At 34.3% G+C, this 24,602-nt stretch overlaps 1 protein-coding gene across 7 annotated transcripts in view; it reads right to left on the bottom strand.

Moving 5' to 3' along the window:
* Positions 1 to 24,602, bottom strand: part of LOC124372611 (RNA-binding protein Musashi homolog 2) — a 225,402-nt gene that overhangs the window by 39,483 nt on the left and 161,317 nt on the right. The window lies entirely within an intron of this gene.

Raw genomic sequence — 24,602 nt, 5'->3', positions numbered from 1 at the left:
TAATTGAATAATTTCACTATTATTATAGACTACTGTATAGCCAAAGGAGTGCTAAATTAATGAACTGGGATTTGATTTGAGTATGTTTTAAAACCCATTTCCATCAGAAACTGTAAGAAGTGGGAAAGAAGTAATTAGTTACATAATTTAATGTTTACGAGTAAAATCACTGAACAAGTTTCACACAATTTCCATAATTTCAAAGATCCTTTTACATCAGCGCAAATCAGTTAGCTGTTAATGCAAGTGATTTCTAAAAGAAGTTAGTTACGAGGGATTCGATGTAAATAACTAACGCGTTAATGTGATTTTAATGCTGAATTACTTTATAGATTTGAATAATTCGATTCATTTAGAAGTGAGAGATTAAATTTCATCTACGGTTATGTCATCTGCATTAGTCAATTTGTGTTGTATTTATAAATTAATGCCAACCATTAATAATGAGAAACAAGTCATAACTATTGACGGTTAACTCTTCAATAAATTGTAATCCATGACGGTTTTTGAAATAGTTGTATTTTATATTTATAAATTAAATAACCGTGTCCTATTCCTAAGAATGAGATGAGTTTTATTCAGATTGAGTATACATTCCGTGTAGTTTTATTGCTCTCTAAGGTAGATTTTCCTGGGATAATATAATTAGCTGAAGACCGGGAAACCCCAATATGTTACATACATAATCGAGGCTTCTGAACCGCATAAGTGTTGGTTTAATTCTATTGACGGCATAATGATTTTAGCTCCATAATAACAGTTTTAAAATATGTTTATGACTTTATTTTTTGTAATAGCAAAGTCATGTCAGATAACAGTATAAATAGTAAGCATTCAAACACCTTTAGGTCTTTACATGTTGTTATGAAATATTTAAAAAAACTCAAGCTTGTTGTACTCTATCGCTTTTTAAGTATTTATTATACAATTAATCTGTTTATAAGAAAAAATGCTTATTGGATGCGTATTAAACGTATCGTTAAAATGAAACACCCTTCACAACTCGAACAACTCGAAACAACCAGAACTAAGGACGTAGCAGGGTTTGAAATTTCACATTGTTCATATGGGGTAACATTCAAGGTCGTTTTACTACAACAGGGTCCTGGACTGTTATTTAAAACTGTCGAACCAACCGTCTGACCTGACCGAGTGAATACAAAAAGTCATTCGGAGTGACATCACACCGAACAAATAAATTAAATGGACTGAAATTCCATTATTTGGCTTAGCAGTTGAACTACAAGCCGACGTGACGTGCAGTTCATGTCTTCGTCCTCGTATTCATATCCTCACATCACTGACCGAAGCTCTACTACGTTAATATTGTATTAAAATAAATGTTTAGATGATGGTGGTGCAAAATTAACAAACTATGGCTCTTTCCAAAAAGTACGTTTTAACAACAGGATCTACTTAAGAAGTAGTATTGCCTAACCTAAAACAGTACTGAAAGTCAATTTGACCCTGGTTTGATTGTTGGTTCTGAGGGAAGGGAGTGTCCACCCCTCCAACACGTGCTAAGCTCGCCCCCGTGCTACACCCCCCACCCCCCTACACACGATAGCACGTGCCTACGGACTCTCACCCTCACCATCGTCCTCAGGAGGGTGGACCGAGCCGCTCACAGTATGGGCGATAAATTGAAACTTGTGCATACCTTACAAGAGATTTGGTCCGACAAGAATGCACAGGGGCTTGGCCGTATGACCACCGGAGGGTGTTGAGAACCCATTAATTCTGAATGACCTTTGAACTGTCCTGAAATTATTATTCACGAAACGTTTTTGTTCTTACTTGTATTCACACTACCGATGATAAAAATTATACTATATACGATTGCTGTACAGATATTACTAGAACTGAAATGAGATGAAAAAGATCTAAAAAGATTTGTAAGTATTGCTATTATGTATATATGGTCACAGACAAACGATTGTAGATTTGTTTCTCTGTGCTATGGTCCAGGCCATTTTAGGCAAAACACGAGGAATGTGATACAGACATGCAATGGGAACAATAATATCAAGGAGATAGGGAGGAAATGGCGGGTCACAAAAGAAGGATACTAAAAAAAATTTAAAGTTCACAATTATAAAGGGCCTGTTATGCGTGGTGCCCTTCAATGCCAATTTCGTTTCACATTTCGGTAGATGGAACGGCTCGGCGACTGTAGACGAACCGGAACTGCCACATGATGGATATTGTAGGCTCAACTGTTGAGTTGGCAATCGTGCTTTCCGCTTTCATCTTCATTACCCACGGTGGCTGGATTTTATCGTGTTCTACTTTACCTTGCAAGACGTTCACATGCGACAGTGCTGTAGCTAGAGGAAGACAAGGGGGCAAGTGCTGGTTATCACAAACAAGGAGGAGGCTATATATACATTCAGGTACAATATTAATGGATCGAAAATGGAGAAAAAGCAGAATTTGCCGACCGATTCCAAATCATTGAACGAGAGTGCAACCTAGGATTTAGCAACACGTTACCTAGATTATTCTGTTCTTTAAAAAATAAAACATTATCTCTAATTTATTTATCGAAAGTCGAAGGAAATAATCGTTGCTAAAGTTGAACTATCATTTACATGTTACATATAATGTTTGTAAAAAGTACAATAAAATAAGTTATTTATCATTACTTACGACAGATACAAGGGGTGGGCCCCGAAGGGAAGGGAAAGAGAAAAGTCACATGTTAAATCCTCTCTGTCCTGTTACAATATGAGGACCCTACGGTCTTGGGATCCTTATGTTTTGGACGACACAGATTTCGTCACCTTCAACTCTCCAGAGTCTGTACGTGGTATAAATGATACAATATAAAATACTAAACTTCACAACATATTGTTATAACTCGTATATTTCCTGACTGATAATTATGATTGTTGAATAAATGAAACAACCATTTGGACTTTTGGGCATGTTTTTATTTATAATATCAAAATGTTAAAGCAATAAAATGAAACAGACAAATCACATGAACTCCTTATAAGTCTTATTCAAGAAATTATTTTAGCAGTTATCCGCAGCTTCGCTCGAAATTTCACAGATTTTGCACCCGTATGAGAAATTCTGGTTGAGTGAATTGTATTTCCAATGCCACTGTTAAATTTGCCTTCTTCCTACGATTAAGAAAATATGGAAAAAGTGAATATTTATGGCCATCTTACTTTACTCGGATATAAGTATTTTTTGTTCCAAAGATGATTTTGCCTCTCTCGCGAACAAAAATGTATCTACATTAACAGCTTTGAGAAGCCTACTTTTGTGAAAGACAACTTAGATAGGTTCCATAACGACCTATAAATATAAAGGAAAAGTTAGACTAAATCGTCTCTTATATCTGCACTGCTATCAGTTACTCACTGCATTGCGCGCAATTTAGTACACGTTGCACGTTTATGACCACTGCTGGTTCGAGTGAATTATATTTCCGACGCCAATTTTGAGTTTGCCTTGTTGCTGAAGTCAATAAAATACCTACGTCAAAAGGTTTATAATTTTGGAAATTGTAATTTAATTCTTACTTAGTATGTTTAGTTCCATAGTTGATTTTGTTTTGTTTCCCGACTAAGAAAACATATAATACAGATCAGAAAAGCCTATTTCTGTCAAAAGAGAACAATGAATAGTTTTATTTTAGTCTGTAAATTTATAGTACAACTCTTTAAATATTTTAGAACATTTAGAGCTGGATTTGGTACATTAGTTTAAAAGAACAGTCCAGCGAAATTATCTACAATCGTTCTTGTAGACTGCTTGAAAGGGAGACTGCTAAATCAAACTCTATCCTTCTTATGTTTCAGGAAAGCTTCTAAGGAGGGTCCTATCTACATAACTTACATAATCGCTGACATCTAAATCGGCGTTAATAATTATGATTAGTTACTAGAATATTTACTCTCTATAAATGTAAATAAATAAGAAATAATAAACAATATTTACACAGAACAGTTGATTGCCTTTGACAGGCTAATTTAATTAATACTACACAACTTTAGAGAATAGATGGGATTTTTCGTTACTTTAATGACCACTGGAGCGTAACCCGGAATTATTTTCGAAATATAAATAGGCCTATATACATCCCAGGAACCGCAAGAATGTCTATGTAAAATGTCTGTACACTCGGTTGCATATTTGAAAACAATAGCGTGAAAACAAAATAAACCAACAAAGCCACTTTCACATTAATAATATTATTAGGATGTATCAAAATTACAACAGAAGGGATGACATTATTTAAGTATTGAACCAATTCTGTATCCTCATTTCACTCATTGAGCTTTCTTAAAAATATTTATTTATACAATCACATCCCGTGTTTCGATCAGCTATTGTAATATTTTGAATTCAAGCGAACAACATACAAGAAAGCATTATAATGTGGATTACAAACTAAATAATAAATTACGCAACTCTGTGTTTAAAATTTATTACTAACGTTGCGTTGGTTGATATGCATTGATGATAACTGGATTTCTGACACAAAGTTACGTGTTACAATTATTACTGTGTCCATTCAGGTTATATATGTTTGTGTAATACAAAATTTAAAACTTTCGCTGCCGTGTTACACAGACCTCTATGACTCAGCCACTTTCATTTATGCGACCCGGGTCGCTATGGGATTGTATTCATACAATGTTTTCTTCCACATACATCACTGTATTTACAATTTTCATTGAACTTCAATTTGTTCGTGTTTATCCACAACTCTCTAATAAAACACACAACATTCAATTAAAAAAATGTCATAATTACTCTATACATCAACAATATGTATATAACCATCAAACAAAATTTAAAACACAATCTTCGTATATAATAAATTCGTGTGGTATTCAAAATTAAATTACATAACCTCCGACAAAACATAACGCTTGTGATACATGAACGGATTAGACTGTCGATAGATACAGGAATAACTCGACAATGTATTGAATAACGAGAGAGATCAGCTGTTAGTCGGTATTGATTGCATGACGTATCCAGCTGTCTCCACCCCTCCCCTCATCATCCCCTCCAGTCATTTACCACTCGTACAGTACAATTGCCAATGTGCGGTGCTGCGGCGCGCGGCAGCCGCTCTAACTGCTATTGAAACAGGGCCGTACCTACAAAGGGGGCATTTGCGTGCCCTTCAATGTTGATTATCTATGAAAAAATGTTTGAATTCGTAAATTAAATTATATGTACCTACTGAAAAGATCTTTCAGGGAGAATGTAAAATAAGTGTACGGTGCCTCTGCGCGCGATCAACGCAGCCAGTACTACTGTGACAGAGCCGTATCTAGCTAGGGGGCGAGGTAGGGGTGTTATATCACAATCTCTTCATCTATATATAAATAGTATTATAATAGTAGAAACGACATCTCTTTCTTAATTGCTACTGATGCATGGCCGTAGCTTGAAGGGAGAATTTAAGATGGTTTGGTTGGCTTTCATCTATAAATACCGGGTGTCTTAAAAGTCTCAGCCCCAATTAACTTTCTTATGAATAGAGATGGAGTGATTTACTTTAGGGGATGTTTATATGACCAACTGAGACTTTTTTGATGTACGAAAATTTGTTTGACGCAATTCAGTTACTGGGTAAAAGTGGACTGAACGTGTCTCATGTTAACTGGTAAACAATAAGAGATGACAATGCAAACCCAGCTATTGGTATTCCCAGGACATCCTAATGGGCTTTCGTAAAATAAAACAAAACCTAATAAATGCTATATCAATCATGGTTGTTGATTTTAATTGATTCTTGTAAGAACTTGTTGAGATAAAATAACTATTGAGTTTTATCTGCCTTACGATAACTTTAAAAGTAACAAACTGTGGGGGTTTTATAGAACAATTCAAACTTTAATTAGCCACAAAATTTGATAGATTAACATTAGAGACCACTAGTTTGTTCCATTCTTCTCCTTTTTAATACCTAATGGGGTGTCACTTACTAGGAGATATTTAAACAGATTTACTTATCCCAAAAAATACCCCATTTGGTGGGGAGGACAGAGTAACAATTGTTTATACATAAAAACACTTCTCAGTTGGTCATATAAACATCCCCTAAAATAAATCACTCCACCTTCTATTCATAAATCAGTTAGTGGAGGGGGGGTACTTTTAAGACATCTGGTATAATTGTACAATAGAAAAGGTGCAGTGTTTTTGCCAGCGACTCGGTCCGTAACTGTCAGTGTGGCAAGGCCGTAGTTTGAGACATTCGTGAGGAGAGGGGACTTGAGAAAGTTACAGCCCTTACTAATGTCTTTTATAAATTAAACTGTACTATGGCCAATGTGAGGTGTTACGGTGCTTACATATTATTAATTAACACTGAAATAGGGCCGTATCCAGCGTGGGAGGATGTGGGAAGAAGAGAGCAGGCGAAATGGGTCATGCTCATCTTTGTTTTCACTAATCCGTACAATTGCAATTTTATGCCTTCGACAAAAAAAAAACAAAAAAAAAAATATATATATATAAAACTAATTCGTTTTCTAAAGAAAAATTCTAAACATTCTCCCTTTAGTTCATACAAAATTTACTGATTTCCACACTTAAATTACATTTAATGTGACAAATGTTTGTTGCAGTAAGGGAAAAATATAACTATAATTATATTCTTCTTTTTATATAAAATAATATGAATTATTAGAGTAGGCCTACATACCAAACAACTCTCTAATAAGTAGTAACAACAATAATAATGGTTTACGTTTCTACTGTTGAACACAAGTTATTTATGGAACTTGTGGAATCTCGCTTATTTCAAAAGCAATACAAGCATTGGTCTTTTACATAATAGGATGAGGCATAAGTCTGGATACACCCCTATAAAAGTCGAACGGTGCAAAGAATAGTAATAGCGTCTGTGGGGTTGAGACACAACTCGAAGTCTGCTACCTCTTATTTGGGTCTAATTTTGTCAGATAGTAAGAGGTTATGTAGTACATCATGTTGAACTGAGTCATACTCAGGGCAATACATGCGAATTGGATTTAAGGTATCTGTCAAAGAGTTATGGCATTTTAAAATATAACCGACATAGTTTACAGACAGTAATTCCTACACGAATAAATATATCTTAAAACAGAAATCTTATTTGTTGTTCAGAGAATGAGACAGAAATACAATTTCTAACACATTCTCCCCAAGATCGTACACAAGAACAGTGAGAGAACCAAAGTCATTAGGCTACAGAGGAGCCCTGATATACTGTTTAAAATATAACCGACATAGTTTACAGACAGTAATTCCTACACGAATAAATATATCTTAAAACAGAAATCTTATTTATTGTTCAGAGAATGAGACAGAAATACAATTTCTAACACATTCTCCCCAAGATCGTACACAAGAACAGTGAGAGAACCAAAGTCATTAGGCTACAGAGGAGCCCTGATATACTGTTTAAAATATAACCGACATAGTTTACAGACAGTAATTCCTACACGAATAAATATATCTTAAAACAGAAATTTCATTTGTTGTTCAGAGAATGAGACAGAAATACAATTTCTAACACATTCTCCCCAAGATCGTACACAAGAACAGTGAGAGAACCAAAGTCATTAGGCTACAGAGGAGCCCTGATATACTGTTTAAAATATAACCGACATAGTTTACAGACAGTAATTCCTACATGAATAAATATATCTTAAAACAGAAATCTTATTTGTTGTTCAGAGAATGAGACAGAAATACAATTTCTAACACATTCTCCCCAAGATCGTACACAAGAACAGTGAGAGAACCAAAGTCATTAGGCTACAGAGGAGCCCTGATATACTGTTTAAAACAGTCGTAGTTTACTGTATTCAGTGCGACATCTGTACAAAGTGGCAATATACGCTAATTTTAACGAACATCACTCAAGCTCCGACATGTAAATGTCATTTACTCACATTTGAACAGTCACTGACGCCGCAGCTCTCAGTAATGGCATATTCTAAATGGAAGTGGCCAACCCTATCAAATCTAGGAAACTACTCAACTACGCTTGATGCATATCGGTTGATTTAGAAGCAATCTCCACCGGACTGTCGACAGTAAAATAGTTTGCAAACACCTGCTTACGAGAAAGACTGCCAAATACAAGCACAGAGAAAAAAAAACGGGGAATGTTGAGGTAGAACGTTTTACTTATTAGTCACTTTTAATAATCTTATCCAAAACATTTTTATCTATGAAAGGAAAAGGTAGAACTTCCCATGTGTCATACACAATTAGTGATAGCTTATCCTAATAAAATGTCCGTATTAGGCCCTACATAAGAGAAAAATACTGTTCTGGAACCGAACTTTAAAAACTTAAATCAATAAAGAAATAATTAAAGAAAATAAGGATACTACTTAATTTGACATGTAAAGTTATAGAGCGTTTTAGAAATGTGTCACGTGTTTTTATTTTGTGATGTAACGTATATTGTGTAATGTAGAATAAAACAGACTGAATACCATCGTGCACTTTAAAATTTTACATAACTTTTCGCAGCACTTCACCAACAGCAATTTCACAGAAGAGTTAAGCCCTGGTGTGGGAGGAGATGGGTGGGGGGGGGGGAGAGAAGGGTATGCGCCGTTCCATCTCGGCCCAAGAATGTCATCCATATCGCAACATTCTACACGGAATGACGCAGCGGCTCATTTCGGCTTGACAGTGATAGAGGAAGACAAAAATTTCGTTTGTTTTCACCATTTACAACAACAATCCCCTTCTTTTTCTTCTTCCTTCAGTTACTGTTTCCACGATGTCGGAAATCCACAGCATATTACTTCTTCTGTAACACATTTCGTCGCACACCATTTTCAACGAGTTATAGGTCTACATAATTTCATTTTTCCAACTTATTCTCTGAATCGAGTATTTTCACAGGGGTTTGTTTTAGCCATGTGAGGAGACAAGGTTCTGAACGGACGGGATCAGATGAATCGTCTATCTTGGGGACCAAACGGAGCTTGCACTTTACAAGAATATAACCTAAATTTTCACGCGTGGGCTATCGATATAGGCTTTTTTCTATGGAAGCAACTGTTTCAACCGGTGCTAATTTTGAAAAATGTCAACAAGGGAGGAGTTAAAATTAGGATTAAAGATTTTCACAGATCAATGTTAGCTTGACAAACTCAAAATCAATAGCAAAAAATGTAAATCAGCGTCAGCTAACGAAATACAAAGACGAATTGAGATTTTCAAACTCGTCTGGTGCTACTAGCATTATTATTAATTGTGTAACTCCTTGTTAACTTTAAATGAGTCAAACTAAATGTACGATAACTCTAATTAATACGATCCGTGACACAACTGAAATTAATTTTGACACTAATTAGCACGTGCTATAATAGAACAAATAAAGTACTTCATTGAAATACAATTAATTAGTAATTTCAAGCATAAAACAAGTGAAACCCACCGGTAGGTTATGGGTATAATAAACAGAGCGAAGCGCGAAGACGAGGAGAGAGTTGGTACGGTTTAGTCGCGTAAGTTTGGTTACACAATTAATTGGTTACACAGTCTATAGAGCAAATCGATATGGCCTGTCAATCAACTGTGTATTACCATGTACATTATTGCCTCCGCCCCCTCCCCAGTCCCACGGTGGTATTACCGCGGCTATATTGTATAATGCATGCACCATAAACAGGTACGGCAGGAGCGAGCATGCCTTGTACATTGCAATGCGATGCCACCGGGATATCTAAGATGAGTTGGAATATTTCTAGTGAGAAAATGTTATCATTATTTGTGTGCGATAATTTACGGGAAAGTTTCTAAATAAAAGATACCTTTGTATAACTAATATTTTGGCAAAATAAACTTATGGATTCATCAGCTTTCTTTCATCCATTTATTTATTGTAATGGCTGGGCTCCATTAAGTTTATAAAAATTAACCTCACTTTGTCCGCCTACAGAAAACATTAAACGCTTCATTACCTTTATTGACCTTGGCAATATATTTACCATAATATGTTACCGAAAACTGACCTTTGACTAAAACATTAAAACAATAATGAAACCTGCTTAATGATTTTAATTTTAAGTTTCTCAAACTCTCCTAGTATATTCTAACAACCTCCTCTAATTCCATTCCGATGTTTTTGGTGACTATCGTCGTTCAAACAGTATTGACAAACGAGGTTCGCAAGATAATTATTGAACAGTTGCGATTGCAAACACTTTGTCGAATAACTAAAATACGAGTACATTAAATTTTGTTCATGAATTACAAAGATATGCATTGAAAAAATACGTTATCATATTAATTCCAATGTTTTCCTTAAGACTTTTTTTACTCTATAAAAACGTCTGCATTGCCAAACAAGCATTATAATAATCATTAACATAATGAAATTAATATTTATGTTATGAGTAGAAAAATTTACATTAAAATAAAAAGGAAATTATCGCATAATGTGAATCATTCTTTCGAATATTTCAAGAGCCTTGAATTTGCTATGAAAAGGGTTGAAATTTTTGTTGAAATCACGAGATTCTTTCTGAGCGACGAAACCAACCGAAGCCAGGCCCGGAGAAACAAACAAGTCACGTTTAACAAGTCGCAGGATCATGTGGGCGGAGAAGCCAGTCCGTCGGGGATCAAAGAAAAGCTCTACACCGGGAAACCTTTTAAAGGCGGAGAGAAAGCAACAGAGAGGCACTTGTATGACTATGTAAGTGCCGAGAGCTCGCCTTGTCACCTGATCGGCAGTAAACTTACGGCCACTTTACAACACAACATTACCCAATAAAACAACGCCTTTGTGTTAGAGCTGTATAGTTTTACAAACAATAATGAACTGTAATCAATGTCGTCTTCGCTGGATATATGAGTGATGTAATGGCCGGATATCAAAACAAAAAATTACTTTTACAACCCTTCTGAAAATTTAAACTATGCCGCCATATGACAAGTTTTTATAAAATTAAAGAAATACTACCCGACGCGACGTAAAAAGTGATTAATATAAAATAGAACTTTATTTTTGGTTTAATCAGATAAAGAGTGTTTAATATCGTATGTAAACTCTTTGATTTTAATTAGGCTATGTTTCAAACTTCCTTACATAGTTCTTCACCAGGTTAACACAAGTTAGTCGAAGGCTTTGGTCTGGTTTAGCAAGGGAGTAACGGCATTTTTCTTTATAGTTATGACTGTTGGAATTAGTGGAGTTTGGAATTAAGCTCTTCTGTCTCTCTTCCACCTCTCTTCTAGGCTATTTATTGTCTATTCAGTCCATATTTTGTTAACTCGATTTATTGATAAGCAACCTGATTAACTAAAAACAAACAAGTATATAGCAATCGTTTTCTATAATTTAATTTAAAACTCCACTTAAAGTGGCTTATACGTATAAACAATTTTGCTATTTTTCACAAGTAAATAAAATCCTTGGGCTGAGTTCAAACAAAAAACTTGTTTTGTTTGTTTACATTCACGTGTATCTGCCACTACTACGTCTTATGTCCAAGTAAATTCATTGCAAACTTTGTTGCTCATAAGTAACTTAGCCTTTTCGAAGAATTTGAATACTGTATTGGATTTATTGAAGTTTAGACTTGTTCTTTTAATCTGGTAAATTATAGATAAGTAAAGTACATTGCAATTACGAATTGGGATAATCAAACCCACTGATGGGAAAATTAACTACTCCTCGTCAAACATTTTGAAATTAATTATAAGTTAGAGCTCCATCGTAAACGTTTTGACATCAATTTGGGCTTGGTTTAGGAAACTCTTGTGGTATTTAATTTATCTTAAAATTGACTAATATAGACACCATTAATTTATATGATTATAGATTTTATTCCTTAAACAAGAGAAAGAAATTGGAGAAGAGTCGGTGTGTGAGGGGCGCTGCGGGTGTTGTTGTACCCAGTGATTAGCCGTAATTGATGGGTTACAGACAGACAGACACAATGTTAGATCGATGGCAGCGCAGAGGCAGCGTTGGGGTAGTCGTTGGAGGGGGATGGGGAGGAGTGAGGCGGGGGTGCGTACCCCCCACCACCGGTCAAACAGCATCGATACAGCTAATTCTCCGATTGCCTTTCTGCATTTGCATACAAAACGAATGATAATGTAAAATTAAGCCCCAGAAAAGTCCAACGCATTTCATTTATACTTCCCTCCGGCACAGATGTACGCCATCAGTCAATAAACAAAAACATAAGCTAAAAAGTATTTTTTACTTAAAAAAATGAGTTTAATGAAAGGGCATAGAAATCTCAACTACATACATATCTGTACTCGGTAATATATGTGAAGTGACAAGTAGAACGTCCTAGTTAAGGAGACGCAATCTGGGTTCGGTTCAGTAATTGTTTTGAATAATTTGTCTCTTTAAGATATTTCATTGAAGAGGTGTAAGAAAATTTATATTATTAGACAGTTGTAAGTTCTCTTTTATAGAATAGAATCTTTTTTGATAGAAACATATAGAAAAAGAATTGCCGCTCCATGAACAGTTTTAGGCATTTAAAATAGTAATTGGGGGTATCTTGTAATTAGGTATATAAAACGCGGCTGAAAATAATAATTATATGAATAGTTTATAATATCAATGTGATATGTGGTTCAAGGGAGTGACTTGTTTCTAATTCAAAAATATAATTTTGTAAGTATTATTTTATTTTTAAAATATGTTCCTTATATTATTTTTCATAAGTAACATTTCCTTTAGTAACAACTCATATATGGCGATATCTTCTAAAAAATCACATTATAATCTCAACAGTTTTTTTTTTGGACCTGATTAAAGGAATTTACCCAAACTTCCTACTTTAGAAGCCAATAAATCCTCGAGGAGTTATCAAAACTTCCTTATTTTTCTCTCTTCGGGAAAAGTGTCTTAAAAAGAAATTACTCAGGATTATAAAAAATTAATGAAACCAAAAGCCGATCGCATCACCTTAATATGAAAGTTCATTGTCTCGTTTCGGAGACCTGGTTCGAATCTCAGCATACGTAGGGTACTTCCTAACCTTAAAAATACAAGTAGCATATAAATCTAAACGTAAGTAAAATGACAGTTTAGCTTAAGGGTAGAATTTAATTTAAAAAGCAGCAAATGAAATGTTAAACATATACGTGTCCTCACTATTGCTTTCCGAAGAAATAATCCAGGACTTCATCACTGTTGTTATATGTTGTATAAATTCGACGATTTAGCATTGTAACCACGACTTCGTCCGATCGTGGTAGGATTGTATCAAACATATAGCTGTTTCACACTGGTGTTACATTCATAAGGCCGATATGGTGCATGAAAGAGGCGCCGAACTTGCATGGTATCGACAATCAAGCGGGGAACTAAGTGTTTGTACTAAATGGTTTATACGCTGCAAAGGCAGAGTGAAATATTGAGGTAAACATTCATTATGGTTAGGTTTGTCTGAAAGCACTCGTACAATGTTGAGGCCAACATAACAACGACTTCTGCTATCTTGAGAGCACGGGGTTCCTTGGAAAGTTTGAGCTTTACATCACGGCAAGGTTGTAAGCAGTCGCGCGAACTTCAGAAGATGAAATAGATGACCATCGAGACTGCATGAGTGAGCAAGGATAAGGGTTCGTTCAGCTGTCGTATGTGCGAATCTGATGAGTTGTATCCAAAATGTATCCTTTCCCAGTTATTTCAGTCTATGTTACCTGCACCGCATAGAATATACCGTGACTGTGTGTGTACATTCAACCAATATAAGTCTTAATACCTATAATGGAGGGCTGGTCATACAGACATGGAGGAACTAAAATTGAAAACAGATCTTGTTCAAACTTTATATGACACATCTACACATACATGTCGATGTTTTCCAAACGTCTTTCATTAGTGAAACAAGTGGTCAGAACCTGTACAGGTAAAAGCCAGATAGGTTTTCACCAAGAAACATCTATCTCAAAGAAAAGTTTGTATATGATAACCAACAAAAGGTTATAAGTGAGATTACCAAATTTTTTCAGAACCTTATTGTAGCGTGCTTGGGCAACGTGTTGTGGATGCTTTATCGTCCAAATATATCCCGTGTTGGCATTGCACTAGAACAAGAAGTGCTCGTGATAGGCCGCATGGCGTGGCGGTCTAAATCCGGTGGCGGCGCGGCGGCATGTCCGATCGGAAGTGTAACAGCGTCGGAGATCTCTAGCTGTGGCGTGCGATCCGGAATTAACTCAAGTATCTTCGGGACTTTCCATATGGATGAGGTCATACTTTCTGGAACATTGTACTGACTAATTTATGACAAAGTAATCTGTGGCCGACAAACTATCCGGTGGTGCGACAAAATGGAACTTAAAATAAACGAGTTTGACAATTATTAGCAATTTATAAAAATGGCAAACATGTTAATTGCACAAGAAAAACTCTTAAAAGGTTATTTATTTTGGAAAAGCGCGTGGTTCAAGATCAACCTCACAATATACTCAAAACACTGAAATATCAATAATTAGAAATCTACCTGAAATCTACCAATGTCATTTGATTGTCATCGGTTATCGCGATATTAATGATTGAAACATGTTAGAAAGAGTAGATGACAGCTATAATAAAACTATAACCTACTACAAACCACACCGCCCACAACACTAACCAGACTTATCCTAATGTACATTCCTGTTAATAGAGGTATTTGGAATATCTACAACGGAAGATTACTCTATGTAGTTTACTATGCTTACGATTTTTAAAGCCTCAGCAAAGTTGGATTCGAAACGAATTGCTTTAATTTTTCTAGCATTAAATTTGTTATTACCATAAATTTGCTATCTTATTTATAAAACCACTGTTAAATAAAATGATCTTGTTACATTCACTAAATCTTTAATTAAACGGATCCTGTCCATACTATAGTAAAAATGTTCAGAAAATTTTAATTAAATAAATAAATCAAACATCTTTCAATAAGAACGTCTAAATCCCATTCAGTTTTTAAGCCTTTTACATTTCAATCACAAGAAATCTATTTAGTAACAAATAAACGTCGGGAAGAAATAGTTAAGGATCATTATAAAAAAATACCATTCTCAATTAAATAAACCATCTGTTATTGCTAGTAAACAAAACAATAATGTATATTATAATTTTGAAAACAAATAACGATATAAATATTAAGATGAACAACCGTATGGAAATATTTTCACCAATATAATATATTATACTGGTTTCCGTTATCTGTCTCCAAAACGTTGACTTTTCTATGTGACTTTAACTACTGAGATAGTGAAATAGAAATGAAAACCAAGAAAAACTGTCTTAATAATTCATTGAAGGAGGAGCTTTTCTTATTGGAAAAACAATTGTCTGTTATTTTATAAAAGAAAACTCACAATTCTCCAATAATTTTTATATTTTCACAGCAGGCCTTTCGACATTAAAGATGCCATCGTTAGGTGTGAATCAACAATTTAAAACAAATATCAGCCGAGTAAAACTTAATACAATGGTTAAAAGTAAAATAAAATAAATATTTTAAAGGAATGGTGAATTTTGAATCGGTCCAAAATCATTGTTTAATATTTTATCTTTATGTTTTTGTACGTATAATGTTTCATAAGCGTCGAGTTCTTCTTGTTTATGGACTTGTTTTAATAATGTGAAGTTTTTAAAGGTGTGATTTGTTTCAGGTACATGTCTGGCAATAGCTGATTTTTCAGTTTGTCCGTATTTATAATATCCTTCGTGTTCCTTAAATCGTTTTTTAATGATTGTTTGAGAGAGATAAGGAGGAGAGATTAGTTAGAGATAATTGTACATTATCTCAAAAGTAACTACAAAATTTAATATATAACGGTATTTGTAAATACAGTAGTATTAGTAAAAATGATTCATGAAGAATAAAGTTGAATAGGGCTTCACTAAATTACCCCAAAGGGATTACATTTGATGGTGAGTTTTGTTGGAGTTTCCGTGCGACGAGCACTAGGGATATTCAGAATAACTTGTGATTTATTGCGAGTGAAGCCGCGGCAATCACAGATAACTGTCATGACGCCTTCGATACCTTTAACTGGTTATTGATAGTATCGCGTGCTCCCTCTCACATCGGCGCGCACCGTTATTAAACCTCGTCTATCCTTTGATCTGGTCACAGAAATTTCATTTTGGATCACATCGTTGAAAATATTGAATTTTCCACGGTCGACTGAAGGAACACATCACTGATCGGAACAACCTGCATAATTACATTTTATCTCATTGACGTACGGACAGTGTGATTATAGCCTATAGATTTCAGCGGGCGGATATTCGGATATTTGTACACCAAGTATATCTTGATAGTTGGCAGAGGGAATACTTCATGTAACAGCTACCACATGGCGTATGGCGGTGCACACGTTAGAAATTTAAGTGAGAATAGCTGGAATATTAATCCTGCGAACTTAGAGCGCTCAGTCAAACTACAACTACCTCAGTTAGTGATTGTCCTCCGCGGCAAGTCCCGAGAGAATGATCGAACTCAGACTGGAACCTTATCGCAGGCGGTGAAGTTCAATCTGTGGCCTGAGACTATAAGGTTGTGTACTTTACGTTACTAGATTTTTATTCATAATAAACTCTAGAATATGACAAATTCATGGTTAATTATTCACTAAAGACGATCTAAATGAAGTATAATTATAAGTTTTGAAACGTTCGGGAGATAAAGGCTGCTCTCACTTATTCTACCACCATTTGAACTCCAACACCTTGTTCCTTAAATATTGAATCTTTATATAGGCATGCATATTAGAGTAAAAAATAGGAAGTACAGATTTTTACTTCATTGAGTTAACAAATTATGACCAAATTAAAATACAAGCTTCCCAAGAACGTTCCAACAAAATGAAAAATCACAATGGACAGAATTACTTTGCGAGTACGATACCTGCATTTGTCTTAAGAGAGCTATTAAAATAATTTAGGGAATGGAAAGCAAGGAAAGGCAACGCAAGGTGGGTAGTACACTGGTACCACGAAACAATAGCTCGTCTACGGTTCCATTAGGTAAATGAGAACGGCCATTGTTTCTGCTGAAAGGGACAAAACGGCTCGCCGGGACTGTAGAAATACGTTATTGCGGTTATAGACAGTGAGCGTAGAGCATTCACAGCATTCACACTCGCACTCACGCGCCGCCCCGCGCAGGGAGGGCAGGAGGGTTTCTTGGCCAATTTGCCCCACGACAGGCACAACCACCCTCATCTCATCTCTGCTGCATTGTCTAGACCGTGTTAATTGTGTTGGGTTTTGTTCCTCCAATTAAAACAGCAGAGGTGATTTCGTTACTGAGGACTTCAAAAGTTGAAATTATGTGTCTGCCACGGAGGGGAGCACTTTTGATAAAAAACGGATGTCATCTATGTTGTCAATACTGTCTGTAGCAGAATGAGGCATTTTTGTCTGTTTATACGTGTTCCATAAATTAATAGATAGGTTGTGGTTTACAGAAAATCGTATAGTTGAAGCATGTTGTATTTGGCCTCTCTAAGCGACTATCTGCTCTTAGTGGTGTAGTCTGTTTTCAGTTGGATAATGCTTTCTCATTTTTTTAAACATTTTAGGGGGGTCTAAGTTTTTCCAGAAAGTTGGAAAAAGGGCTTAAATACTTCTTTGAGAATTTGTATGCATTTAAAGATGTAAAGATTGTCTTGAAATCAGACCTTCAGAACATTGGCTGATTAAAAAGATATGCATTTTACCTGTATGTACATGAAAAATTACTGAAGTCAGATACTTGTATATACTGTTTAGTTGCATACCAAAAATTCACATATCATAAACAATCAGACTTTTTATGTAAACATATTTCATTAAAACACACAATAAATATGCAATTTTAAAAACGTATATTGTTTAGAGTATCTTTTAAGACATAACTGATTTAACATAACACAGCGCTTTTGTCATGATTCATATAGACACTGTAAAATATTCAAATACTTATCATCAGCAGTTTCTATTAATCCCCAGTTTACAACAATATCTAAAATTACTCTCTATTCCTTCTCATAAGTGATCATAACATTGTTCATTTTTATGTTTGTAAGGAAATATTCAGGGCTAAAACTATGAAGATAAAATAACTCAACAAAACCGGATTGCACGACATTAAGAGAGAGTGAAAGAGTTACTCATGAAGCTTCATGGAATGCTTGACGCGAACCCATATAATGGCTTTATTTATTTAAATCCACAATGAGTAGGTGAGGTATGAAGTGAAAGTCTGAGGTTTACAGAACTCATTTTGTGAGCAAAAAGTGTTGTATTTGTATCACTGCTGGCTATTCACAAACACTATACTATTTACTATACTAGTTCATTTGTTCTGAGCCTAGCGCTTGGCATCTGAAATATAACTAGCTATATAGAGGTGATGGAGGACGAGGTCTAGTGTCAAAGAGAGGCTAAGACAAACAGAGGCAGTATGTAGAATCAGTTGTGGAAGTACTAGTAACTACAATACGTTATGACTACTAACTAATTATGTGTTGCTGGCTATATAGACGTGATGGAGGACGAGGTCTAGTGTCAAAGAGAGGCTAAGACAAACAGAGGCAGTATGTAGAATCAGTTGTGGAAGTACTAGTAACTACAATACGTTATGACTACTAACTAATTATGTGTTGCTGGCTAGTGTCTACGCGACAACGAAGATAAATGCAGGCTTAGTGCCTGAGTTAGTTGCCGCTACTGCCGCTTGGGAGCGCGCATGGAAGTGACATAGTTTGGCATCCTTAACCCCATTGTAATACGTCATAGCGTTGTAATTCGGAATGAACATTTTCTCAACGAAGGATTGATTTCAAAATAGCGGCATTAAACCACTCTGATATGAAATATTACAAATTAAGTAAGAATAAAAAGAGTCAAGAAAAATAAATTTTACAAACGTCGACATGCCTTTTACTTGTTATGTTAAAACCATCTGTACAGGCGGTCATCTTCGTTTTAGTATCAAAGAACCATAAAAATCAAACTGTTTACTTCATTGTGTTTGTTTGTAGTATAATGGGAGATTGTCATTTTAGATATGATTGATATCATTTGTGTTTATTTCTTTTCAATATACAGGTATTATTTAAAAGTAATGTAAAATGTTAAACACATTTTATCGTTACAAACTTTACAGGAAGAACTCTACTGCTTAATCTCATCTCATTTATAATGATATAAATTCCTTATCCTACAATCAAAATAAGGGCGTAATAATAGGCGACTGACTACAAATTTAAATTTACAAAGTAACGTACGTTTCGGTTTCATAATTAAAACCAACGTTCATAACATTTATTAACGTAAACTACACTGAAAGTAATGTCTGTATGCAAATGGTGTGATGTTGCACCATTATTGTGTTAAAAGAATTCCATGACATTAATAGGAAGTGATGAAACACGTTTTAAGTGAAACATCAATGTGGACCTAGTCCCACTCTTCAAACCCAGTGTGTGGCGTATATAAAGAACAAATGAAATTAAGAACAAGAGAGAAAATACCTGATGTAAGTTTTGTTATATCGTGTGTAGTTTTTAGGAGTCAAGAAAATTTTAGATTTTGGATATTCGAAAGAAAACAGCTAAATGTTTAAGTATATAGTAAATGATTTTTTAGATTTTATTAATTCAGAAGCATTACAATAACGCAAATGCATTTCCTTACCCAGCTATAACAAATACACCACATTTGATGATTATTTTTCAAGTTTTTTAAATTTGACATAACCATTTATAATTATATTTAATTTGCAATGTGAAATTTCCAATTTTACACTATTATATTTTAGAATAAATGTACTCATAACAGGTTTTATAGATCGGTGAGAGTTGCGATACTAAAGTTAAAATTAAAAACAAAAAGACGGTAGAAAACCAGATATTAAAAAATGTTTAATACAAAACGATTTTGTATATATTAAACTTAAAATGGTGTCTTATGTCAAATTGTCTTTTTATTGTGTGTTATACTTAATGAACACAATGACAAATATGGTTATAAAAAACGACTGAAGAAAACCATTTATTAATATTAAATGTTGGTGTAACTATTAACTGTTCCTGTAAAACTATTTGTGGCAACATTTGTTCTCTTAGCTGACTTGGTTTCAAACGCATGGTTTGGATATTTGAACTTGTCTCCAAAAGACGAATTTATACTTTAAATGAGAATTTATGATTACTTGTAATATGATTGTGCTTATGTGAATTAAACTTTAATTACTACTAACATAAATGTAATTATTCTAAGTTTTCTTGTTCAGGGTCTAAAAATAAATAATTAAAATGTAAGGGCGTTTTTATAATTATTTGTAACATTAACTGGAACTCAGACAACACTCAGAATACAACTCAGAATTAGTAGTCTATCATTTCAGTTTAAGTTCATTTATATTACTTTAGATCAGTAGAATTTGAGAGAAGTATTTAAAAAGAAAGTATTATGCGCGTGATGTACTACATGTTTGAAGTGTTATTACTTTACTTTGTCAGCTTTATTGTAGATGTGACAGGATTCTGATTTCTTGATTATAACTAACATTTGTCAGACAAGAGCTTACTCATCCTGTTATGGGAAGAACGTGCGTGCGTGTATGTTTTTTCAACATACGATAGCGCAAAAATAATAATATAATGAAAGTGTAGCTGTAATACGTACATAGTTAACGGTTTTATATAGAAAAAATGTGACGTCAATAAATCTACCCGAGTTTATAAAGCAGTAATGGAATAGAATCTTCACTGAATGTGTTCAATGTGATAAATCCAGTTCTTTAACAGCTTTACAATAACTGAGATTAAAACTCACTTGTAGGTAAAATTAATTCAAACTGAAAACTCTATATTACTCGATAAAGTAAATGATACTGCGTCTGTTCAATCATAAATATCGCTCGAACCTCCGCAGGATGCTGAATATCCTGGCACACAAAACATAATGGATTGTTCCACGTCCACAGATTTCAGATCCAATCGAGCGCTCCATTAACTCGTCTTGTCGCAAGCTCATTATTGTCACTGGATAATACACTCCACTTTCTGTTTCCATTCATGTGCATTGGTAAATGATGATTTGAAATAAATGTTTCAGAATTTTAAAAACATATTAAAACACGTACATACAACACATTACATATACAATTTATTTGATCAATTTTCCATTCCCTTGTATCATTTTCATTCTACGTTTCCTTTATTTTGAATTCATTAACATTTTAAATTCCAGTAGTATTACAACCCCAAATATAAGTTCTAGTTTTAAGTTGTGTTATGCATATAAAATTAAATCTTAAACATAAGTAAAACTAAATGCCATAAATTACAAAATTACAATCTGACCTTCTGTTGAATTAAAAGTGTATGCCGTTTAGCTCTGCGTGACTACTGCTTTGTGTACACCAAAGAGAAAAAACCGATACAGCGCAGTCCGAAGACTAGACCTAGTATTACAACTGGCACGAATTACTAGCGAATTGTGTTGACTGGTCCTAGCTAGTTCTAACCTCAGTGGGACGTGTAAGTTTGGATTGTATCTGACCTTGTCTCTATGTCATCACAGCACCGGAAATGGCATTCATTATTTATATTAGTTGCTTATCTTTCTTGAGTTCATTGAATTTCCTGCTAACTTTGAAGACAGTTCGATCAATCATGAACTTTATGAGTTGAAGGAACACAAAACTAGCTGGCAATTATGATCAAATATGTGAAGTATGCAGGATGTCTACACGGCCTTGAGCACTTCAGAACTGTAGAATTAATACATGCATGAACTTAAAAAGCTATGTATAAAATGAAGCATTTTTGTGAGAGTGACGATTTTGCCCACTTCCAGCTAGGGGAGCAACTTAAAATGTTAAAATTAAATCTCTACTTATGTCAACTCCTATAAATACACGGAGAAAAATGGTAAAATCTAAAGGTGCAATTATGACCCTGAACAAAATAGTGTAAACGTACATATGCAGTATGCACATATCAAGGACACCTTAAATTACACACATATAGAAACTAAATTTCAAGTCTTTTGAAATTTAGAGATATGGACAATATTCATTCATGTATGGACAATATGGCGTTTTGACTGCCTTCTCCATATGAAGTGATCCATGGGCATCCATTTGCTTCGGGAATGGAAACATTTTCAAAAATGAAACAACAGATTTCCTTGATGTTTGATGTTTATAAAGAGCGGTCACTTTCATAAATCACTACGATGAATAACTCTACAGTCACAATTATGTACAATGCAATTTATAATATAAATTTTCACATGATAAGATATATATATACATATTTTTTAGAACACTGCTTTATTCACATTTATACCACAGCGGTACGTAAGTTTTAATTTAATCGAACGACACAGAAGAAGAAAGCATAGAGTAGCCTATTAAAGGTTTCTAATCAAACGTAAAACGTCGAAATCTATTCAGAAGTTAATTTGCAGAAGAAAATGTACAATTAATTCAATAGATATTACATGCATTACAGTTAGTTACCCTCGGGTCCGCAACTAACAGTCTAATGTCTCCACGGGTAATTGGAACTTCGGTGGGTTAGACAAGATATGTGTTCTAGTGAGTTACTTAGTGTAACTATACCGTAGTGCGGAATATCTGTGTTATTGATACATAGCATTCAAATAAAGTAAGGATTTTAATTTTAAATTTGGCTAATAAAGCGTATATGCATATTCTATTACTTTTATATTATTACAAATTATATGTTTTTAAAATTTCGTAATTTGAAAACGGTTTAATTTCGAGTTTGAATGTTTCCACTGTGATACTGCTTACTAATTAAAGATTTCACTCGTGTGGAGTATTCTAATATAGGCATAAATGCAAATAAAAGCTTTAAAGTAACAGTGATTAAGATCGTCATCATCAAAATAGAAGTAATACAGTAAATACACAATTTTGCTATGCGTATGATACGTTTTAATGTGTATTTTACCAAAAGCTCAGAATCACGATCTAAGATTTGTCACGCTCTTCAGAAGATAACATATGTCCACTATGAGTAAGGATCTGAGGACAGGCTGACCCGACGCGACGCCTGGCGTCACGAGTAATATCTGCACGCGTTTCATTCCCTAATGTAGTTGCAGAGGATTTCAGTTGAAATATAGCGCAGTAAAAGATAGAAGGCCAATTTCCCTTAGAACAAGAAGTGCTCCCGGTTTTATTAAGAATGTACACAATGCCGCCCCAGTTCTAAATTGAGTTGAGCTAAACGTGCATGAAATAACAGGAACAGCTCTCAGTTAAAGTGGGTTAGGAATGGGTGAATAAGTGAACGAATTATACTAAGTGGAATTGATTTGCTCGGTAACTGGAATGTCGATATCTCCAAATGTACGTTTACACGAATTCCCGTTGAATTCTTGTTTCCGAAACCTGCACAAGTTGAAAGAAACAATGCGGTTACCTTAGCAACTCGACGAATAATACCTAATGAGCATGTTTTGTCGTTTTATCTCCGCCTGGTTAGTTCCAAAATCTGTTGGACCATGGTTTCCAATTTGAGGAATAAACATGATACTATCAAGTAAATTTACAGCTTTAATCAAATTTCGCAAAAGATTAACTGAAATTGTTCATAATATGAAAATACCCTATATGCAATGAAATATTTTGCATTTTTACAGACAAAGTTAGATAGTTGCCTAATGGCCGAATAACCAAAAGTCGAGTGCAATGTTACTCTGATTCCTACAATTACTATTACCTCACTACATTATTATTATTAATAACAGTATTATTTATTGATGACTACATATAAATTTAACTCTTAACATGATTATATAATCAATACTCTACTGATTTAAACTACTAAAACGAAATCTAAAGAATTTTATAAAATCCTTTACGAGTAGGTTTATACTTTATTACAATATTGATTAGACTGAAAGGATGATAGGGATTCGGACATTGATACAAGTAATGGATGATTGGAATCTATAGCCTCCATCAGCAGTAAAAATTAATTTTTAAACATGCTTAACCTTATTCCTTAAAGTGTTTTTATTAAGGGGATATATTTCAATCCCCAAAACGTGGTGTTGATTGAATACCACTAAATACATACCAAATGTCCGAAATGGTATTATTCTTTCAAATCACCCATGTCAAAAGCAAACTAATCACACTAGAATTATCATAATAAAACTATTGATTTGGACCAGATTAAAGCCTACAATTCGGTTACTCGTAAGTACTTAGAACGAGTACAGTGGTACAAAAGAACTCAGTGGAAGTTTCACTGGCCGATCACTCATTATTTAGCAATTCATTAAAGTTGCATCAATTTAATAAAAGATTATGATTGAAACTTTGCTATAAAAATTGTAACAAGTCTAAAATTCTCTACATGCATTGTGTGATATAATTATCTGTATTGCATAAATGTTAATTTAAATACCAAGCGGAAAATACAATGAACGATGTAGCCATAACCATAATTTATATTTAAATTTAGTATATTGCTCTGTCTGCATAAATGTATTACAGTATTATTATAAACTCATCACATAAGGCATAATCTCAAGCTATTTTACAGTATCGTGGAGTTCTCCCTTGTACGATATACATAAACAATCAACATTTGGAAACAAT

Source organism: Homalodisca vitripennis, chromosome 1 (assembly GCF_021130785.1).
Source record: "Homalodisca vitripennis isolate AUS2020 chromosome 1, UT_GWSS_2.1, whole genome shotgun sequence".
Classification (NCBI taxonomy): domain Eukaryota; kingdom Metazoa; phylum Arthropoda; class Insecta; order Hemiptera; family Cicadellidae; genus Homalodisca; species Homalodisca vitripennis.
This window is presented reverse-complemented; position numbering and strand designations above follow the sequence as displayed.